The 21,264-nt window shown below is 42.3% G+C and overlaps 1 long non-coding RNA gene across 1 annotated transcript in view; it reads right to left on the reverse strand.

The window, feature by feature from the left end:
* Positions 1–1,866: 1,866 nt before the first annotated feature.
* Positions 1,867–21,264, reverse strand: part of LOC130602110 (uncharacterized) — a 52,898-nt gene continuing 33,500 nt past the window's right edge. Inside the window, exon 5 of the long non-coding RNA XR_008972820.1 lies at positions 1,867–2,279. This is a non-coding gene — a long non-coding RNA (uncharacterized LOC130602110). The remainder of the gene's footprint in view (positions 2,280–21,264) is intronic.

Genomic DNA, 21,264 nt, shown 5'->3' on the forward strand with positions numbered 1-21,264 from the left:
GTTTTTTCCACAACAAACCTTTTCAATAAGCATTTTCCCCTACTTCTTTTAAAAGCCTTTAGCTTTAAGAATTGCCTGTTCAGGAAGATCTCTAAAACCAATCACCCTCACAATGTGGACTCACTTTCTAGAGCCTCACACTTCCCTGCTGTTTCCTCTCTCTGCATTCTCCTTCCCCAGCAAGGTACCCCAGATTCCATACTTTTGTAACCATGCCTTTATATGTATTAGAGCAATACAGGCATATACAGTCAAACTGGAACTTGTCCATTTGTCAGAAGGTGCCTGGAAGCTGAAATACTCAGAGGTATTTTGCCATCTCATTTGTTTGATTAGTTGCCTTTCAGCACATGTAAATCTATTTATTTAGGATGCCACGCAACAGAGTGCTTCAGGGTACAGCACACCCAGCTTCCGCAGAAAACAAACATCCTAGGCCTTGACCCTGCAATAAACCCCACACCAGCAGCTTTATGTCTTCAGCATAGCAGTGGTTATGACTTGAAAATCTTAAAAGTAACTGCTGCTCCCAAATGAAGGAATGCTAAAGGATATGGATCCGAGTGTGAGACTACATCTCAGGGATACCAGGGCAAACCAGTATCTTTCAGAAGACGTAATCTTCATAAAGTCTTCCTGGCCCTTAAAAATGATGGTCAAACAAGAGCAATCCCTCCTCAGTGCAAGTCCCATCCCTTCCTGAAGTCTTTGGCAGCCACCCTTAGAGAAATAGAGTTCAGATGCAATAAAAGCAGATACTCCAGAGACTCCACAGAGCCATCTAGGATTCCCATTCCCCCTTTTTGGTTTTGTTTGTTTGGGATTTTTTTAGGCACAATCACCATGACAGGCTGTAGAACCTCAGGTATAAAGCCCCAAGATAGATGGGAGATGCAGCCAGACATCCCTGCTCACCTTCATCTCTTCTTTCCCTTTATGGAGGCTATAAACGACCACATTTGTGTGTCAAAAACCTGTGTATGAGTATGAGCCACAGACTGATATGAGGCAATGGATTATGAACTACTGGTGACAGATGTACTCCATGGCTCTCCCATGGTTTCCAGCTCTGGGTGGAAAACTAGCCACTTTCCTTGAGCAAACCAAGTGGCTTTTGCTGTAGCATTTTGCTAAAGCCAAAGCTGAGCACAAATAGGTCCAGATTTTGCTTGTCAGTATAGAGTACGTGTTCCAAGGGCTGGGAGGAAAAGCGGGGTATGAGGAGGACTTGACTCTCGATGCTCCTGACCTAAGCTCAGCTGTTAGACTACAACATCACCTCTCTTTTTCCAGCACAGAGCTGCTGGGTCTGATTCGATCAATTCTTTGAAATGCAGAATGTGAAAACAAATCTGTTGAGGTTTTCTCCCTGATCACAAGACTTTGCACCTTTGTGGATGAGCACAGTGAGGAACACACACTCTGCAAAGGAATTCATCAGATCTCAGGAAAGAACATGCAGGCTTGGAGAAGCATCCTTCCCAGCAGCTTCCAAAGTAACAACTGGTGACAAAAGTTAAACTGCATTCCCAAGTGCCCTAAATGTGACAGATTAGAGCCACCAAGGTAGAAGGAAATATCCGTGTGTTAGGAGGACACACTGATCACCACAAATGCATCTTTATGAAACAACTGCAGTCAGCTGTCAGCACACGCTGTTCTTTCACTTCCCCCCTTCCCTCATCTAAAGGTATCTGCTGCATTATGGGGCTACAAGTAATGCAATAAAAAAGCATTTCAAGTTTCATTTGACTCTTGTTGCACTGTACACCAGAGCTGCATGCTTTACAAGTCTACCAGAGTGAAATAAAAAGTAAGACTTCCTGTATGTCTGCTCTGCTGCTCAGGTTATGAGGCAGAGAAAAAAGTATCTATATATCAGTAATTGCTTTACATATAAATGTGAAAACAATTTTAGAACTCCCTGGTCCTGTATCAACATGCATACGTCTTTTACCAGCTCTGAACTGCCTATTATCATCACACATAAGAGCAATGATAAAGGAGAAGGTTATACTCCACAGTTCTATGTTAACCTGTTTATACCCAAGCATTTGCAAAATTACCTTGAGGTGTATCTAGGGATGCTGAGGGCTCTACAGCTTCTTGCATTGTGCAAGGAGTAGCAATGTAAAAATCTAGGAACATCACCCCTGGCCCTGCTGCCTTCCAAAGCCACAGAGCACAGCAGAGGAATCTTCAGCAGCCTCCAATACAGCCCCTGTATCAGCTTGCAGATGCTGATGGCTGTGTTACATTGCTATGGTGTTACACTGATGCTGAAAGTACAACAGAAAATACTCACTTCTATGGATTTCACTGGATCAAAAGAAAAGCCAGATTCTGGGTAGCTGACATACAGCCTTGCACCAAACTAAGTGCATGGGTTTAAAACCCATTCATTGTACTGATATTTCAGTGCTGATCTATCCACGTAAACTAGCCCCATATTCCACTACATCCATCGACAACAGCCCATACACTCCACCAAGAAAAAAAAAAAGAAAATCAATACTATGCAATTAAAAATATTTCTTTTAAGTAGCAGTAACCTGTCTTTTCCTTTGGCAAAGACAGCCAAAAGCTTGTATATAGCACATACCCAACAGAAACAAACCTGAGTGGACATGCTCCTCAAGGAAACCCTGGGGAGCTGAGTGCCACTTGAGGGAGAAACAAAGCACTTACCTCAGTGTAATGCACTGCCAGAAACCATTTAAAAAGCAAAACCCAACAACCAGCAACCCAGAGCACTCCAGCTATTCACCCTGCCTGCTGTGTATGGCCCTGCACTCCAGTGTATCTACGGAGTAGTAGTTAAAGCTCTTTGAAAGAGGACTGAAATTTAGCAGCTGTATTAATGAATGCATTGAATAGCAAATATGTGCACTGCAAACAAACTGAGTTTGAGCCTTATTACATGAGGAAACCCTTGGAGCCAGCCCTTCTGCAAGCCACTGTCATTAGTGGGGACCTGCAGAAGTCCTTGCATGGCCCCAGGAGCCTGTAGAATGATTTCTTGGGTTTTAAGGTCAACAAGTACCATCGGGTCATTTAGCCCAATGTCCTGAATAGCACAGGCCAGAGAGTTTCACCAAAAGAAACACCCCGTGACAAATTAAGTATCTGATCCAAAGACAAAGAAAGCCTTCCCTGGTGCAGCAGTGTCTTCAGTTCTGTTGAGTTGCTAGTACTGGGTTTACCAAGCATTGCTTTGTACAAAGATCTGAACGGATGTCTATTAAAAGCCCTGGTCTTGAGCAGCTCAGAAACCCTATAAAATGAGGAGAGCATTTGATTCCTAAGGAGAAAGTAAAAGATCAACAGGCAAACTAAGCTGGACTTGAACTTGAAACATCACAGACTGCTTGGGTGCCAACAGAGGCAGTCTGAACACCAGCCAGAATGCTTCAGGTTCTGATTTAGTGCCCAATGAAATCAATTATTGATTTCAGCAGGAGTTGGAGGATGTCTGATGGGAATTGCCCAAAGGGACACAGGAAGTTTGTGGCAGAGCTGAGAACCAACCCAGCTCTCCAGACTTTCCATTTAACCATATGTCCTGCTGTCCTTTTACATTTCTCTGTATTCTCTGTAGAAGCAACTTCCCCCACCTCTGCCCCCCTGCTCTGCTAAGAAGAAGTGGATGGCACTTTAACTCTCCTAGCTGCGCTCTGTCAGCTCTCACTGCCACTTGGGATGTGCTGTCGCTTCCATGGAAACAGATTCATGAATCCTTTTCCCAGGAAATGCCTCCAAACTGCCTTCATTTTGTTTTGCTGTTGTTTCTAGGCAAGTCTGTGTGCACATGTGCATGCTGAGGCTGGAGGACTTGTGCTGCTATTTAATGTAGAAACAACCTTTTGGAAACCAAATTGGGTGCAACATCAATGGCATTGTAAAATATTCTTTTTTTTCCAAAGGATTTCCCCTCTTCTGCCTGGGGTTTCTTTGCCAACACTGGTCCTGCCATTTAGATGGCACATGGCTATTAAAATGTTCACCCACCTATTTGCATCTGTCATGGTCAAGGACAGACAGTTGTGTTGCAGTGAAAGAGAAGGGGAATCTCTACCACAGCAGGTCTGGTTACAAGGATGCAGCTCACTCTAAATGCTTGCACTAACATGGCTCATGCTTTCCACCACCTTGGGCAATACTGGGGGTTGGAGTATAACAGAAGACTTGACACTCTACAGCCTGGGCGGCCAAGCCAGAAGTTGGGCAAGATCAGTATCACATACTGAATCAAGGCCCGACAAGGAAATGTAATTCACATGGACAGTGATTTACAGCCAAGCAGGTCCCCTTATACCCGAGGAGAAATTAAAGGGGAGAGCAGTCCATAGAAAAGACTGCAGAGCACATCAAGTCACAGAGACAACGATCAGCTTCACCCACCCGACACAGGTTTCTCTCCATCAATACCAACAAGCAAAGCTGCCAGCTCTGAGCCCTGCTTTACCCCCCATGCTTACAGGACAGCATTCTCAGAGAGAATAGAGGACTATGGAAGTCCTGAACTCCGATCCTCAGTTCATTGCCAGACAAACAGAACACCCCTTGTCAGCTTAAATGGCTTTAACCTGCCAGAGGGGAGGTTGAAATGAGCTCTTAGGCAGAAGCTCTTCCCTGTGAGGGTGCTGAGGCGCTGGCACAGGGTGCCCAGAAAAGCTGTGGCTGCCCCATCCCTGGCAGTGTTCAAGGCCAGGTTGGACACAGGGGCTTGGAGCAAGCTGCTCTATGGAAGGTGCCCCTGCCCATGGCAGGGGGTTCGAACTGGATGAGTTTTAAGGTGTCTGTTTAGAGCTGTATGTGCCTTGTGCTTTAGTCCTTTACTGGTCCTCTGTCTGCTGGTAGATGACATCTGCTTGGGGTGACTGAGAGCACCAAGACACTGGTTCCTATTTGTTACAGGTATTTCCTTTCTGTGTGAGAAGGGGAGAGATGTTTTGTTCTGTGTAATTGGGAACTTGGAAGGTTCTTGCACTCTTGATGTTCAGAGTGAGAACTTCACTTCTGCTGCAGCTTTTGGGCTTCATCTGCATGAAACACCTTTTATTGAGCTGCTAAGAGGATGATTTTCCTTTAAAGACCACAAGCCCAAGTCTTTAGTAAATGGGAACCATAAGAAGCCTTTAAAAAGGGGCCACTGTAGAGCAAGGCAGTATCATGGTGGCAATTACATAAGTAACTCAAGGCACTGGCATCGGGATAACTGCAAGGGACTCTTAGTGAGGGCTGGGACACTCGCCCTCCGTAAATCTCATGATGATATGATAATAAACCTCTCCTATCTTCTGTTGTTCACCTTTCAATCTATGTAAAGGTAACTCTGTGGAGTACACACTGAATGTAATCCTCCTGAACATAGAGAAGTGCTTCAGTCATGGACATCACCCAGGAATTCCAAGTTAACCCTAACAACAGGCCTTAGCACATGAATTCAGCCAAATTGCAAAATTCAGTGTGACACAAGTGAACACGACAGCAGGATGCTGATCTGAACCAATTGCACAGCTTTTTCATCCAGTCTTCAGAGAAAATAGAAACCAGTGTATGAACAGCAGTGACCCCAGTAACACACATTCCTGGTAAGAGCAGTGTCTGAAGCCAACTCAAATACGACAAGGGTTAAGCTACTCAACCTAGTGAAGCTGTCTGTAAGAGGGGCAGAGAAACTTTTCTCTGTCATGTCCTTGTACCAACTTCCAATGTACAACAAACGATTTTGGCTGCAAAGGAGAATTCTCCCACTGTTACATCTGCAATGCTAGTGCACTCCACAGACACCGTGTTGGTTTCATGTAGCATAATAGCCTGAGGGAAACCCTTTTCTTATTTCACTCCCCTCTCGCCCTCTTTTTCCTCCATCCTGCAAACAATTCATTAGAAAGCTACACCTAAATTATAAACTCCCAACTTTACGGAGGAAACAAATTTACTTGAGATTCCGAATGGCTGCTATGTCCAGATTGGAGAGAAGCAGCTGGTTTGGAAATGTTGCCTTTTTCTTTGTTCCGAATGCTATTTAAACATTGGCAGGGGGCCTCATTAAAGATGAATCGATGAATTAGTAAGTAGTGTTGTAGCCAGAAGAGACAGCATGTGCTCCTGTGGTGAAAACAGATTTACACAAAAGAAAGGAAGGGAGGGGGAGAAAATACCCCAGCTCAATGTGTAACAAAGTCAGTGTTTTACAATATTCTATCAGAGCTGCACCAATCCCAGGCAGGATCCATCACAATTTCCAATATAAATTCATATTTGGGGAGAGAAGTTGGAACTGGCTGCAAAGTTTCCTCTGGGCTAAAATGTAATAGACAAGTTCTGAACCCTAGAGCATTTTAGTTACCAAAATGTTATGAAGTGTGAAATAATAATAATTAGGCATATAACATGGGAATCACAAAACACAAAGATATAATCCAGCTGAAAAAGCAAAGAGAGATATCAGATCCACTATCACAATTGATGTATGCAGGCATTAATATGTTAATAGCACCTTAGTTTTGGCACCAGACTTCAATGGAAGTCTCAGAAAAAAGGATCAGCTTTAGCCATGCAACTGCAGGGGGGTTTCACATAGTCCACGATGATGAGGGGATAAATATCAGGGGACAGACCAAAAGTGGAACTGCTTATCTGACTCTGAAATGCAAAGAAGTCAGGGAAGACAAAAGACCTGTCACAGCTCCTGCCCTCAGCACAATACTTACTCTTTTGGCCTTTATCTCTTGCTCCAGCACCAGGAGATGCAAAGGTAGCTCCACACTGTAGTAATGAGAATGGTGCTTCCCATCTTACAACTGAATATAGCCTGCGCATCACCTACTCACAGGCACGTGCCCACCATCAAACAACTGGACGTCAACCTTCTCCTGTGCCACCAGGAGATAACATTACATTACAAATCAGAGCAAATTACTAAGGCCTGAAAACGGAGAACTGAGGCACAAAGAGGTTTCGTGATTTACTCAAGGTCACCCTGGGAATCTTGAGCAAAGGCTGAATCCAGACCCCTCCTATTCAATACCTGTTCATCTATGACCTATCCTGCAAAGCAGAAACTGAAGGAATATAAGCAACTACCAAGTAAACATGATTTCTGAGTGACTCCAGTGGGTTTTTAACTCATACATAGAATATATATATATATTGCTCCAGATGGCAAGACTGATTCATTTCAGGTCCATCACTATTAATAAACCTCAAGAAGAGTCCTAAAAACTTGCAAGATACTAGTTGCTCTTCTACAATTGCCAGAGGACCATTTATCCTACTTTGTTTTTAGCCACATCAAGGGTTGGGAGCAAATAAAGATCAATGTCATTTCTGTTTTGATTGCTACAAGGCTGGGCTTTCTCTGTTGTTACATCACTCATTAACTATCTGGTTCAAGACACTTTGCATCCTATCTATTTTTCTTGCCTTAAAGGCAAAACCTAAGCCGTTCATGCTGAACATGGCCTAAATTAGTGACCTTCACACAGGAGAAAGCAAGACGCTGAGCAGTTGGGTAACTTAGCACTGGCACAAGAGCATCCCAAGCCACAGCTAGGACTGGAAATACCTGCCTGCAATTGAGATCTTTCCACTACCTCCTCCGAAAGCAAAGGAACATGCATGGGTTTTCACCTGAATTCCATCTCCCCTCCATACAGAGGCACTATGAGAGAAATACCTAGGGTAATAGAAAGTTCTTTATCAAACCCAGCCCTGCCCTCACACAATCAGGTGACAAGAGCTGCCAGTCTGTGCTAAAGGTGGAGAGCAAACACTTTGACTTCCTTTTCAACCCAACTTCTGAGATCTTTATAGAATCACAGAATAGTTAGGGCTGGAAAGGACCGCAAGATCATCCAGTTCCAACCCCCTGCCATGGGCAGGGACACCTCACACTAAACCAAGGCTTTGTCCAACCTGGCCTTGAACACCACCAGGGATGGAGCATTCACAACCTCCCTGGGCAACCCATTCCAGTGCCTCACCACCCTAACAGGAAAGAATTTCCTCCTTAGATCCAATCTAAACTTCCCCTGTTTAAGTTTGAACCCGTTACCCCTTGTCCTGTCACTACAGTCCCTAATGAAGAGTCCCTCCCCAGCATCCCTATAGCCCCCCTTCAGATACTGAAAGGCTGCTCTGAGGTGTCCACACAGCCTTCTCTTCTCCACCTTAAGTTTGTTATTAGGGATGGTAAGAACAGGGGTTTTTAATTAACTTTATGTCCCAAGACTCCTCCGCAACTGCTCCATGTACATTATTGTTCCCGGTGACTCCCTGTGACCATGACCCACATTCTCACTAACACAGAGGTTTGATCTGAGGCAGAACTGAGCCCATCAAGAAGCAAGACAGGACTCCCTGATCCACAGCGGGCAGTCACACCGGACCTAACTTGATGGCTTAAGTTAGAGCAACCCAGAGGACACTCCTACACATAGAGTGAGAATCAGCCTGATTGGACTCAGCAGCACATGAAAATTAGGTGCCATCAGATTTTCTGTCTACCTTATCATGTGCACCTCTATAAGAACACATTAATGTAGACCCTCCCTCCGCAAATAATTGCCATTGGCGAAGTCCCATCACTTCAATGCCAACTGGGTAAAGTAAAATGGTAAAATCGGAAGTTTTGCTCTGTTTGCTTCCATAGTAAATAGCATTTTATTCCTTAAACCCCAAATTAATTACCTGCAAAATAAAATACCACTTAGCATAAATAAAGGGAACAATATTTGGTGCATAAATCATACTCTGATTTAAATGAACTGCTAAAGAAAAAGAGGAATGGGGAAAATCCTCCCTCAGATTGTTTTTTAGCTCAGACTAAGCATCACCAAGAGAAATGCCAAAGGTGAGATGGAATCCGAGTGACTAATTATTCAAATCAAGGGGACAGAAAGGCTACAATAAAAGGCTGAGAACAGGTAGAGAGAAGCAAGAGAAACAACAACAAAAAAAATAGGGTAGAGAAATAATGGGCAATTGAATGCCAAAGGAGTTTCAGGGTTACAGCCCAGCAATGGTTAACACATCCTCGCAGCAGAACGTGCCTTCCAAAGAAATAAATAAATGAATAAATCTTTGCTCACTATTCTCCTAAACCACCATGGCTTCCATTCAAAAGGCTTGTTTCAGCCCCGGCTGCTCCTCTTTGGAGGCTTTGCTGCACTTTCTCAAGGTAGGATCATAAAAAAAATATTGTACCTTAAAAAAAAATGTACTTGAATCTATTGATTTCTGCTGTACTAAAGCCCCTGACATTCTGGCGCGATGAAGATATTGCTCTGGACCCTGTGTGCCTCCTCATACTTCTCCTCTGCTTATGAGGGTCTCTAAGGATGGTATTAAAGATATTGTAGTTCCCACTTTCCGACTCTGGGATATCAGCGAGATTCTCCTGTGTAAAGAATAATTATCAGCACTGCTGTTACCTCTAGTAAGTGTGTAATTACATGCTCTGTTTTGTGGGCTGTAGGCTGTGCAATTTTAAATTATACAGTAATGACAAATTCTCTCTTTTTCACCACCTTCTTCCAAATAATAATAATCATCAGCATCAGCGTCGTAATGAAAGAAACAAAAGCTGCTTCTCAGGTTAGAATTAGCAGTTTCCATTTGGTTCTGGAATTCTTTTTGCCTTTAAGATAGAAAGGAGCTTTGAAATTTCAAATTTTGGCTGAAAAATAGAAGAATAAAGATAATAGAGGAGAAAGGGAATGAATAAAAGGACAGAGAGTGAATACAGATGAAGCCTTAACACAGAGAGAGAGCAAAGGCATAGAATAATATTTGATTCCATTCACCCAACAGAATTTGCCCTGCTTTTATTGGGAAGTCTGGTCAATAGCAGGAGCCCAATGCACTCTGGAATCCTTTCCCAAAAGTGGAAGGTACCTCTTCACGAGCCCCAGATCGAGATTTCTTTGAGTGCAGAATGAAAGCAGCGCTCAGGGAAGGAAATTAGCCTGACCATGATAAACAACATGTAGTGCAAAGTGCGTGTAATCGGTTCAAGAGATCAGATGTCAGAGTGCTCCCTCGTTTGTCCCTTGCTCATCACACCAATTAGTGATTAAATATTAAAACAAGACCACGAGCTATGTGCAGAGATTGCTGGAAGCTCTCAGAAGTGCTTCTATGCCCACACAAAGGCAGAAGACACATTCACTGGCACCCTGAGCCTGTTCAAAAAGCAAGGAATAAACCCAAAAATGCATCTGCAGCAATGCAAAAGCAACATTTCTCTGTGCCAGAGGGAGAAAGCTTTTTTTCCCCTGAACTGAGCAGATCTTCTCAGTGTCTGGTGTATTTGCTTTCAAGAGAATTACAACAGTTTGTATTTGCTGAAAATTTGGTTCATAACTCTGGTTTTATTTTTCTGCTCCGACCAAGGTTTACATATATTCATGTGCCCTTTAGGGAAAGTTTTATAGTGATTACTGGGGAGAAACCCAAAAGGGACCTATATAAATACACCTCTAAAACCTTCAGGGTTTGAATTAGATCATTTCCATGGGATTTTTCAAGCAGGGGGCTTACAGGCTATCCTATGCAATTCAGTGGTTTGGATACAACCCTAAATGAAATTCTGTAGGACAAAATGGAAAATTCATTTGGGTATTAGTTACTATTTGGGCTTCTTTTTGTTTATTTCCAACAGGAGGATGCTGGTTTAATTCCCACTATCCCAACAAGTAATGACATTTGAACTGTTGCTATTTACAGTACCATTTCCAAGTAAATATTCACATGAGGGAAACATGTAGGGGCATGTCCCATGAGCATACAGGTATTGCAGTAGCATTCTGTCAAGCTCTGCTACTATAGAAAGCAAGGGTTAGGAAGAAAGTTAATAACCTGACATTTTGGCTTGCAAACTACAGGAATGAGTATCCTTTGCAGAACAATTACAAGAGACTGGTTTTCCAGCTCCCAGTGGGAGGACAATCCTGCCTGGAAACTGGTACAGCCAAAGGCATTTGGTTGCTAGAAAGTAGATGTAGTTTTTATAGCTGTTCCATGTCACCTCTGAGGAAAAATAGTAACTTTAACACAAGTGGCCCACTCTTTATCTTTTGAATCAACTTGTGATTCGATCCAATGTCTCCAAGTTCTAAAATCAGCATATTATCAACACAAAAACTGAATCATATTGCTCTAAGGCATTGCTGAGGCATACTTAACTTTACTTAACTACATATTGAGGACTAGACATTGCAGATCACAGGTCTACTGGTCTGAAAATGGGAAGAGCCAAATACCAGTTACGGCATAACTAGCTTCCTTCACAACTTATTCTCCCCAGATGAGAAGTTTCTGCCTAATAAAGCAGCAAATTGCAGCTCATGAAAACCCATTCTTCACATGTTCTTTAAGACAAAGGCAACGTCTCACAGACAGAAGAAGAAATAAATATGCTGCTAAAATACATGGCTGTGCTTGGCTTAGCAGTGATTCCATTCTAATACCTCTAGATGGGAAGGTTTCCCTCCAGTTCAAACATACTCACACTGCAAAGGTTTTGGTATGTATGAGCTGCTGCATCTCCTTGGCAATCAAACTGCCACTGACAGTGAGATCTTGAAAGATGCTGAGCACGGTGGCCCCATTCCAGAAGAGCAACTTGTGTTTAAGCATCAGTAACCTCGGTGAGGCAGGGCTGATTTCAGGTGATAAAATAGTACCTTTTCACCCTATTTTTGTCTGTACAGAAAGTAATGGAACATTAGCACCTCTTACACTATTTCACATCCATCTTGTACGACTTAATACAGTACTCCAGAAGGTTTCCACTAGCACTAAGAGATCTCTTTCTCATCCTCAGTTTTACAGCTCTTTTAGTCATTATGGCAGTGTACTACTGACATGGAAGGCAAAGAGAACAGCTTGGAATCAGCTCCCACTGGAAGTCAGTGAGATCTGGGGACTAACTTGCCTTGGAAAAATCCTCTCTGTTAACATCTGTGGGACTAGTTAGGTGCTTATGTGTGTTACAGGATCAGACTCAAAAGACAAGAATCAAGCCTTAAAAGAACCAGGTGAGGGACAGACACAACTGGGACCTGAAAAATAGGAATTAAGTCAAGCATGCAAAATTGTCATAAAAATTTACCAGGCCAGGGACTAAATATACGTGTCTCTCCCTTACAAAACCTCATGGAGAAAGTTATAAAAATTAATAGGCACCAGGTCAACAGCAGTCTGCAGGAATAAAACAGGGTGCCATAGAAATGCCTCCAAAATCTACAAGGAAAGGTGAAGTTTGAAGTCTGTTTTCTTTTTTGAAACTCTCATATTTTAAATTCTGCCAAAGAAACCAAAGGCTAAGAGAAGTGCAGAGGAGGAAACAACTGACAAATGTCATGAAGATACAGGGGGAAAAAAATGCTATTGTACCTGCCTTGAAAAGAAAGTTACTTGCCCATAGCTAGTAGAATTTTACTCCTGAGTTACATCTCAGATGAACTAGAATGGTATTCTACTCTTCTTGATAAATCCTAGAGGAAATTCACTTGAATAGCATCTTTAATCTGTGAGTGTTATCTTGTCTATTTTGTTCTGTGACTTTTTGAGAGGTTCTGTGCACACTGAACAATAGGTACCTCAGAAAAAAGCTCAAGCAAAAGCCAACGCTTCATAGCTTAGGAAATGAGACTGGGAAGCAAATGGCCAAGATGCTAGCCGAGATGATGGGAAGCTTTGCTTCATGGCCACACCACTGCATTACAGAGGTGGTGTGAAGATCAACACAGCAAAGACCAGGAGTCATTTAAGATCTGCAAAAAGCCAGAAGCAGCTGCATGAAGCAAACTGATTCACAAGCAAGCAAACCTCTTTAAGCTAAAATAAAGTTAAACCTTCAATTGCAGGGCACAACCTGATGACACTTAGGACTTGATCTGACAACCAGTATTGCAGCTATCCCCAGGCCTACTGAACCAAGGCCCGGGCCATTTGAAGACGCAAGCACTGCTATGCTGCTTTCATACCCTGTGCAGCACCATGTGCACGTACACTGCTTTGTCAATAACATCACCAGGTTTCTGTTGATACATTAAAAGCTCTGAACACCAAGTCCAGCCTCGTGTAACAACACTTTGCTGTTCCAGAGCTCTCCAGGTACACTGTGAGTAGGTCATCTTCCTCTGGACCAGCCTGCCCACTGTGGCACATCAGATGCTTGCCATAATTTCTCAAACAGCAAAGAGATTTGGGTAAAGCACCCCCCTCTCCATGAGACAGACTGCACAGCTACGCAGCCTGGCTCATGTGAGCCTGGTCCTAACATAAAGCAGACAAGGTGCGACAACTGCCTGAAAGGATGCTGAGTATCAGAACACATGTAGATCAAATGTATGCCTGGGTACCATAAGACACTACCTACTGATGAGAACTTCTTTGTTTTCACTCAAGGTATTCTTTCCCCATAAGGGTAACACAGATATTGGCAATAAAATAAAACTAATGCACTGCAATAGATGCCCACATCCTTTTCTAGTTTAAAGCCCTGATAGTCTATTGTGAGAAAGCTGCCATGCCATGCAAATGGACAGCAGGATTAGATGGAATAGCCACCCCCTGAGAGCTAGCTGTATGTAGCAGGAGTCATTTAAAAACTCTCTGGTTGATGCACAGAAAAAATAATCTTCTGGGAGTGATGCTGCATCAGTGGGAGGGATGGATCCGATCAGCTAATAGGGATTTTCTATCCCCCATCATTAGGCTTGGGCAGGAGATGAGAGGAGCACAGCAACAAACCAAAACCATTGTGGAAGGTATTATCAAAACGTTTTTGTACACTAGCACACAGGACTTTCCATGATCTTTATAAAGCAGGTTTCTGTCTAGACCAAGGACAAGCAGCAATTTGTTTTACCACTACATCATCAAGAGGCTTCATTAGTGCATGCAGCACAGTTCAGCATCCTCTGTTGAAAGATGCCTCATAACTGCTAAGCGCTATTCATTAATAAAGACCTTCTATATACACATGAGATTTTTAACCTTTAGAAAACCAACAGGAGGTTGTTTTCCTGCCTCTTCCACCACGCATCCATAGAGATAGTAGGTGCAGAGTTTTTTCCCCCAGTACCACTTCTAAACTCGTTAGGACAGATTTGGTTCCTCTGTTTCAAATCAGCCAGGAAAAAGGCTGTAAAAGTTCAGCTCTGGATGAATGTTTTCCCCCTCTCGGAGACAGAATGTAACCCAGTTTCTTTGTTACTCAATAAAGACAGTTCTGAAAACCATCACCAGGCTCCCCATCCTTTTCTTGGGGTTCACATTTTGGATTTTGAATGGATTTCTTCTCCTGGATTTTAATTGACAGTGAAAACCTGCTTTCTGAAGCCAAGGTAAGGTACTGAAGGTAAGTGATCAAAACACTGCCCCTGTAATAAATCACTGGAGTCCAGGTCACGGTTTGGAGTGTGAACGCAGCGTTCAATAAAGAAACACACTCCACCTTTCAGCTTCAAGCCGACCCTAGCTAATTGACCTCATTGTGGTCCCCCCATTCATCATTCTGGCACAAGGGGCAAGAGGCAGCTCCACTGCATAGACTTGCAGGAGGTGGGGGTGGAAATAAAAGGTAAGATGAAATCATAGACAATTCTTCCTTAATTAACTCATTGCATTTCTTGGTTTGTTAAATGTCACTGTTTTGCCAGTGGAATATCCAGAGCAATATGCAGGGTTCAGCCAGTTCGTATTCAATTAGCCCACAGATGCCCAACACAGCAAATAAAAGTAGATGCGAATAGTTGCCTGGTACCAAGAGGTACACAGACACATGGGAGTGCAGTAAAGCCACACTGATGGTCCAGTGCAAATCACATCACCCATTCATAGAATCTTCTCTTCAAATATTCTGAGCTTAATTCCATGCGTGACCCTGCTGTCATTTACACAAGACCAGAGGAAATTAAATTACTGCTATATACTTTGTCAAGAAAATATCATGCAAGAACACACTGGAAAACTGTGGTGCCAGCCCTGCACTTGCCACTTCACCTCTCACCATCCTCCATCCAAGATTTAAAACCACTGTTTATTTAGCGCCTATAACTAACATCACCTGGAAGTTTCCCCATTTATCCAACTTGGAACAGCCATTGAGACTAGTGGCCATGCTCATGTGAAGAACTTCAACTTAACTTACGGAAATGACCACATTAACACAGAGCTCAAGTGTCTGTGCAGACTGGCAGCCTGTGTTCCATTGTCCATAGAAAATAACACTTTTAAACCACCCTGTGTTTTATTTAGGATTGCGCCTTCTTTATTTTCATTCGCTATAACCCCATTTATAAGCTGTGAACAACATGATCTAACTTTAAAGTGGCCCTGCTTTGAGTGGGGGATTGGAGATGACCTTCAGACATCTTTTCCAATTGAAATTATCCTGGAATTGGATTAGAATTAAAAAACGTAGAATCCTGTATTCTATTAGAAAAGGTCTCACATAGGCAGAAATAAGCCTTTTAAACACTGAAATTGTAGTGATCTTAACAACAAGATACAATTGTTTATTAAACCACCAGGGATTTGCGAGAAACAACCACCACAATGCTAAGCTTTTCAAAACTACCTAAAGGATTGACTGAAAAGTGAAAGAGGAGCTCAGAATTCATGCACGTATTCACAGGTATCAGCCAGGATGAGCATTAATCATACTCACAAATCACTGAAAATTCAGGAAGAGGATAAAATACCTGGGAGCTCCACAGTCCTGCCTTCATCCAATGTCATAGTGAACTTGCTCACCTAAGCAAGCACCCCTGCACTGCAGGGATTTCACAGTGTAGTGTCCCACAAATGCACAGATTTGGAATCATCTTCTAGCTCGAGCAACTGCTGAGGTGCTGGGGTATCAGGAGATTACAGATTGTACACATGGGCAGCGTTTGATTTTCAAAGACCCCTTAAGTACCAAAACCAAGTTACTGGAAACAAGAGTATGGGTATTTCTGCAAGTCAGGTCCCTGGTCTTACATTTCTGAAGACATGCTCCAATCTTTCCTGAAACATTCTTCTTTCCTTCTCCATTTTTCTCCATTTACAGTGACTGAATGCTTGAATGCTTCCCCGCTAGCAATTCAAAAGAAAGGACAATCCCCTTGGAGCACGAGACACAGAACCTATTAATAAGCAAATGGAAAGAGCTGGCATATATTTCTCATTGTTTAATTCAGCAGCCACTAGAGTCTGAAGCATTTCTCTCCAGGGTCTCAGCCACGTAGAGTCAGTGTGGGAGATGACTTAATGCTATTGTCTTGAGCAAAGGATCTCAAACACTCACACAGAGCAAGGAACTCACAGGATGAGGGCACTCATTTAAACAGACAGGTCTAGATTTTAGGGGAAATAAGCCTTTAATCCCATCCATGCTGCCCACACCTGTGCAAGATTCAATTTAGTGGGTGAAAAGGAGTGCAGAGCTTTAGGGAAATGACACGCTCTGCAGAACTGATGAACTGTGTGAAGATGGCTGGTGAGAAGATCAAGCCCTTATCCCCAACTGGAAAACTCTCACTTCAGCTCATGCTTCTGGGACTGTCTTAACCCTCTCCTCTCTCAACTTTGATTTTCCCCTCTTCCTCGTGCAAGACTGAGCAACTTGAAGAGATTTCAAGTGAATTGTGTCAGATGGACACCTTCCTTTCTACCTCTCTCTGCCTGGGAGGTAACAGGGATCAATCAACATTCTATACTGCATTAGAATTTGCAGTATTATTTCCATTGGCAGGGGGAGGGATGAGAATAGAAAGGACTTTTTCACTTATGGTGAAACAATTATTACACACACATACATTACAGGTTTTGGTTAATTGCACCTAGGACTTGATCAACAGAAACAACCTTCCCTGGGAAGGAATGCTGTGTTTATGTCAGGCTGTAGATGAGAGAGGCAGTGCTGATTGTACTGAGTTCTATAGCTCTGCATGTTATGAGCATTTTCACCTCCACTGCCTCTGTACAGGAGGATATTGTTCTGCCAAGCAACAGGAAACATCAACACTGATACAACAAAACACAGGGATCCACTTTCCTTTGTACTGAGCACATACAATTGCTGGGCCCAACAACATGTTGTATCATCTGCCTCAGGTTCATCTTCTGTTCAACAGGTTAAATACTTCAGTTTCAGTTCCTTAAAGTTTCTGTCAGTCTGTTGCATTCCTGCACCTAACACACCCCATTTGTCTATGGAAACACTAGAAATGTTCAGTAGGGATTAAAAAGAAAAGCAAAAAACCCTCCATACCTCCTCCAGCCCCAAAACCCCAACTACCAATCACCTCAGTAAGCTCCCTGGCAAAACATATCTCCCATATACTTGCTGTACCTCCCTAAAGCTTCTAACCTGGCTCTTCCTCTCATATGAACTGCTGTGCATTTACATTTCAGTCTGTGTGACAATACTACTGGGTATATCCTGTACTTAAATCATTTCCTTGTCTTTCATATTGACACTTTCTCAAATGCAATCCCATCACACAAGTGTTTCAGTGACATGCTGAATATATAACAGACTCCCTAGCGGATGCTGGTCATTTTAATGTTGTGAACAGCTCGTCACACCTTTCATCCTCCTTCCACCTTGCTGCATTTGCTATTTCTACTGTATAAATTGGGGTGACCACAGAATGACAATAATCTCACATTGATTTTCATCCCACTGGATTCCTAAGTGATTTACAGATTTCACATACAATTCCCTGCATCATTTCCACAACAGAACATAGGCTGAGCCAATGCTCATGTCACATGAAGCTCTCACCATCTGAAATTGCAGGAAAGGGTTCAGAAAGGGAGAATGTGAATAACCCCATTAGAAAAATATGACAGTCAAAATGCCCCCATAGAAAATGCATTGGATTTTTATAATCCCAGCTGCTAGGAACAGTTTCTGATTCATGCTCAAGCAAATCATGCTCTGGGCATCAGGCAAGGAGGACAAAGCATTTGAGCTGTCAAGAGGTAAAGGCAGATAATGAAATGCATACACAAATAGCCAAAATATGTTGTGTGTACCTGTTTTGTCTATATGTTCTGTCTCTATATACATACCTACAGGCATTCAAACCACATTATTTAATCACTTTTATCATTTACCAAAACTTTATCATTGCAAGGTCAAGCCTTCACAGCAGACCCTGCAAATTAAAGCCACTGGTTTCACTGCTATTCTAATTCATAAGATCATATGAAAAACTAAACTCTTCCTCAAGAAGTCAGCTCCACCAAAGCCCCCAGTTTACTCTGCTTGCCTACACTGAAATTGTGATGCTGTGAAGGGTAACCCCTATGGACCATAACCAGCCTCAGGGATGACCATTGCACTGGAAACACCAGCTCTCATCTGGGAAAATGCTTAAAAGCAAAGCTTTGTAAATGCTCTATAAAAACGAGCTTAATCAAGCACCTTAACTCCAAAGTTCTCAACAATGCCAGCACTGGAAAAGCAGACTAGAATCATCTTGTACTCTTGGGTTGTTACTACTATACTTCACCCAAAAGGTGACTTGTATCAGTGTATAAAAGACATCCTTTAATATAAAACCATGCACTGCACATAAACAGATGCAGTCACTTGCCCAAACAGTGATAAACTACAATGCATTTAACACATTGTTTTCCTAAAGACCTACAAAGAACTACCTGAAGCCTGGTCCAGAGTTAAGACAACAAACTCCCCATCACATTCACTTGTAACAGAGATCATTAACTGCCTTGGGGAAGCTGACTTAGGCATTGCACACATGTCACCAGCACAGGGGGAAGTCAGCAGCTTTAATGCACCTCAGGTTTGTCAGCGATCTCCACATGCTGGCTATATAAATGTTTGAACATGCAGGTATTTTCCAAGTCCCTCATTTTGACTTTTCTGGTCAGCTGAAACAGGGAGAGTAATGAATGGTGGCATTGCCCTTAAGAGGACCAAAGTTATTAGCCTAATGCATCGGGAGGAATGATGCATTAAGACATTAAGAATCAAAACAATCACATTAATGCTTGACAGCATAAGCAGGAAACAAAAGATGAGAGCTGTAATACCAACCATATGGCTTAATAACTAATCTCTCATTTAAGCATCATTATTAAAACACCTCCTAAACGTTTGAGCCCTAACAGAATATCACAGCATCATTATTTCACGTATTTATTCTTTATTCCCTCCTCTCCCACTCTTCTCCCTCCTCTTTCCTTCTCTAAAAGTGGTGGGTTTTTCCTGAGAAGCTCTTCAAACTGCTTCTCCTTTCACAAAGTCCAAATCCTACGTCAACCCAATTAAGCCTACACAGTCATAATAAATGAGGGTTGTCAGTTAGTCTCACTTGAGACACAAACTGTAGCTAATATTACTCAATATGCAGATGTTTTCTGTCTCTTTCCATTGGAAAAAAAAATAAAGTATTATTCAAATGGATTAATGATAAATTGCCATTAATATGAAGAGGATATGCTACAGAATGACACAAGGTTGCAGAAATGTCAAGTGGAAGAGATGAGTGTGAACAATGAAGTCCTCTTAACGTGCTGGAGTGATCAATAATTTATGTATTGTGTTGCTGGACCACACCAGCTCTCCCTTAACAAACAGGGGTAGGTTGTCTAAAACCAGCAAGCACTCAAAGAGGGGCTGCAGGAGTTTCTCAGCTTGTAGATGATGCTCACAGAGACACCAGCTGGGGACCTGTCAGTGGAAGACTTTCCAGGTCCAGCTGTTGGGCTCCTTTTTAACTCTTACAGAAGATGATGGCAGTTACAAGTACTTTAAATGCCTGAAAATCAGATTACACCTGATTCTGGAAAGCAATCCAGCGGTTGTAGCTCCAATGGCTTCAATTCAGTTAAGCTCCATACCATCAAAACATTGACACTCTTGGGTTTTTAAAGACAGTTATCTCCAGGATTGTCAACACCAATTTGAAGTACCAAAAGTTACTTAAATGCCTTCAAAAAAACCCAGCAGGTTTTCCTTGAAATAGTCTTTCTGTGAGGTTTTTTGACAATTGTTCCTTTATTTGATGCTGCTCTTCCTACAGCTTTCCCTATTTTTATGTATTTTTTTTTCACACACTGAAGCCGAGTGCTAATGGCACAAAATTTGGAGCTGAATTTTAAGCATTTCAAGTCCTGAGCCAAGCACATCTATTCAAAAGAGAGAATTATGTTTGAACAACATATGCAGAAACCAAAATGTAGGCCTGGGAAAAGGGAATCAAAAAGTACATTTAGAGTTCATGTCCTCAAGTACCAGTGGCTGCATTTTGTGCTTTAACTACCACAAATTCCAACTGAGTCACTACACCAATGCTAATGGTTCTGATGATTCTCTGCTCTGTGTCCCCCATCCCTTACAGTTACAGCTATCTGCAGTGCAACTGAATGCAGTGATTTCTCTGCATCAGAGCCAATGTTACCCTGAAGACAGAACACTGTTTTTATTCAAGAACAGTTTGCTGGAAAGCATCCAGAGTTGGAAATTGTGATGACGGGTGGACTTTTTCCTCTGCTTTTTTCCCCACTTTGTTTGCAAAGCAATTTAATAGAGGTTGAAGTGCTATAGAAAAATCAAAGTTTCAATAGAAAAGAGCAGGAAAAAAAATTCTCCTATATTTAACCAGTCCTTCTGCTAATCAAGTTGTTTAAATGAGGTTGTAGTAACTACCTCAGGCTGATAATCCTATTACTGAATTCGAGTACTTCAGACTGACAGCAGGAGTTACCAGAGCTGCAGTAAATTCTGTTGCTCTTTTTACTCCCCCCATGCTATTTACAACCTGCACATTCGTTACTACAATAAATGATCTCTCTTTCACCATTTGAAGCTTTTTTTGTGCATTTGAACTCAGATATTTAGCACATAACAATACAAAGTGTTATCCAAGATTCCAAAATTGAGATACTGGAAATCTGATTTTGATCTGGAGTTACAATGGTGTCAATCGCAGCAGTTTCAGTGGTATAAATTAATTTAATTCAGGCACAAGGACAAAGGGGGATAAAGTCCTATAGCAAATGAATGTGAAAGTTATCCACAGGATCGTGGACTTCTGCATTTCTTAGTATCACCTGGGCTTTGGTGAAGCTCAACAAAACAAGCTCCCTCACTGCTTTCTGCATTCATATGCGCAGAAAAGAAGGAATGAAAGCAAAAGCACCGAGGAATTATGGTTCCAGACTGGGTGAGAAAATGCAGAAGTTTGGGGTGGTTTATTTCATTTTTTATTCACTCATTTTGCATCC

This window comes from Pezoporus wallicus, unplaced genomic scaffold, assembly GCF_028554395.1.
Source record: "Pezoporus wallicus isolate ANWC-B61680 ecotype Strahan unplaced genomic scaffold, APGP_CSIRO_Pwel_v1 contig_11047, whole genome shotgun sequence".
Classification (NCBI taxonomy): Eukaryota; Metazoa; Chordata; class Aves; order Psittaciformes; family Psittacidae; genus Pezoporus; species Pezoporus wallicus.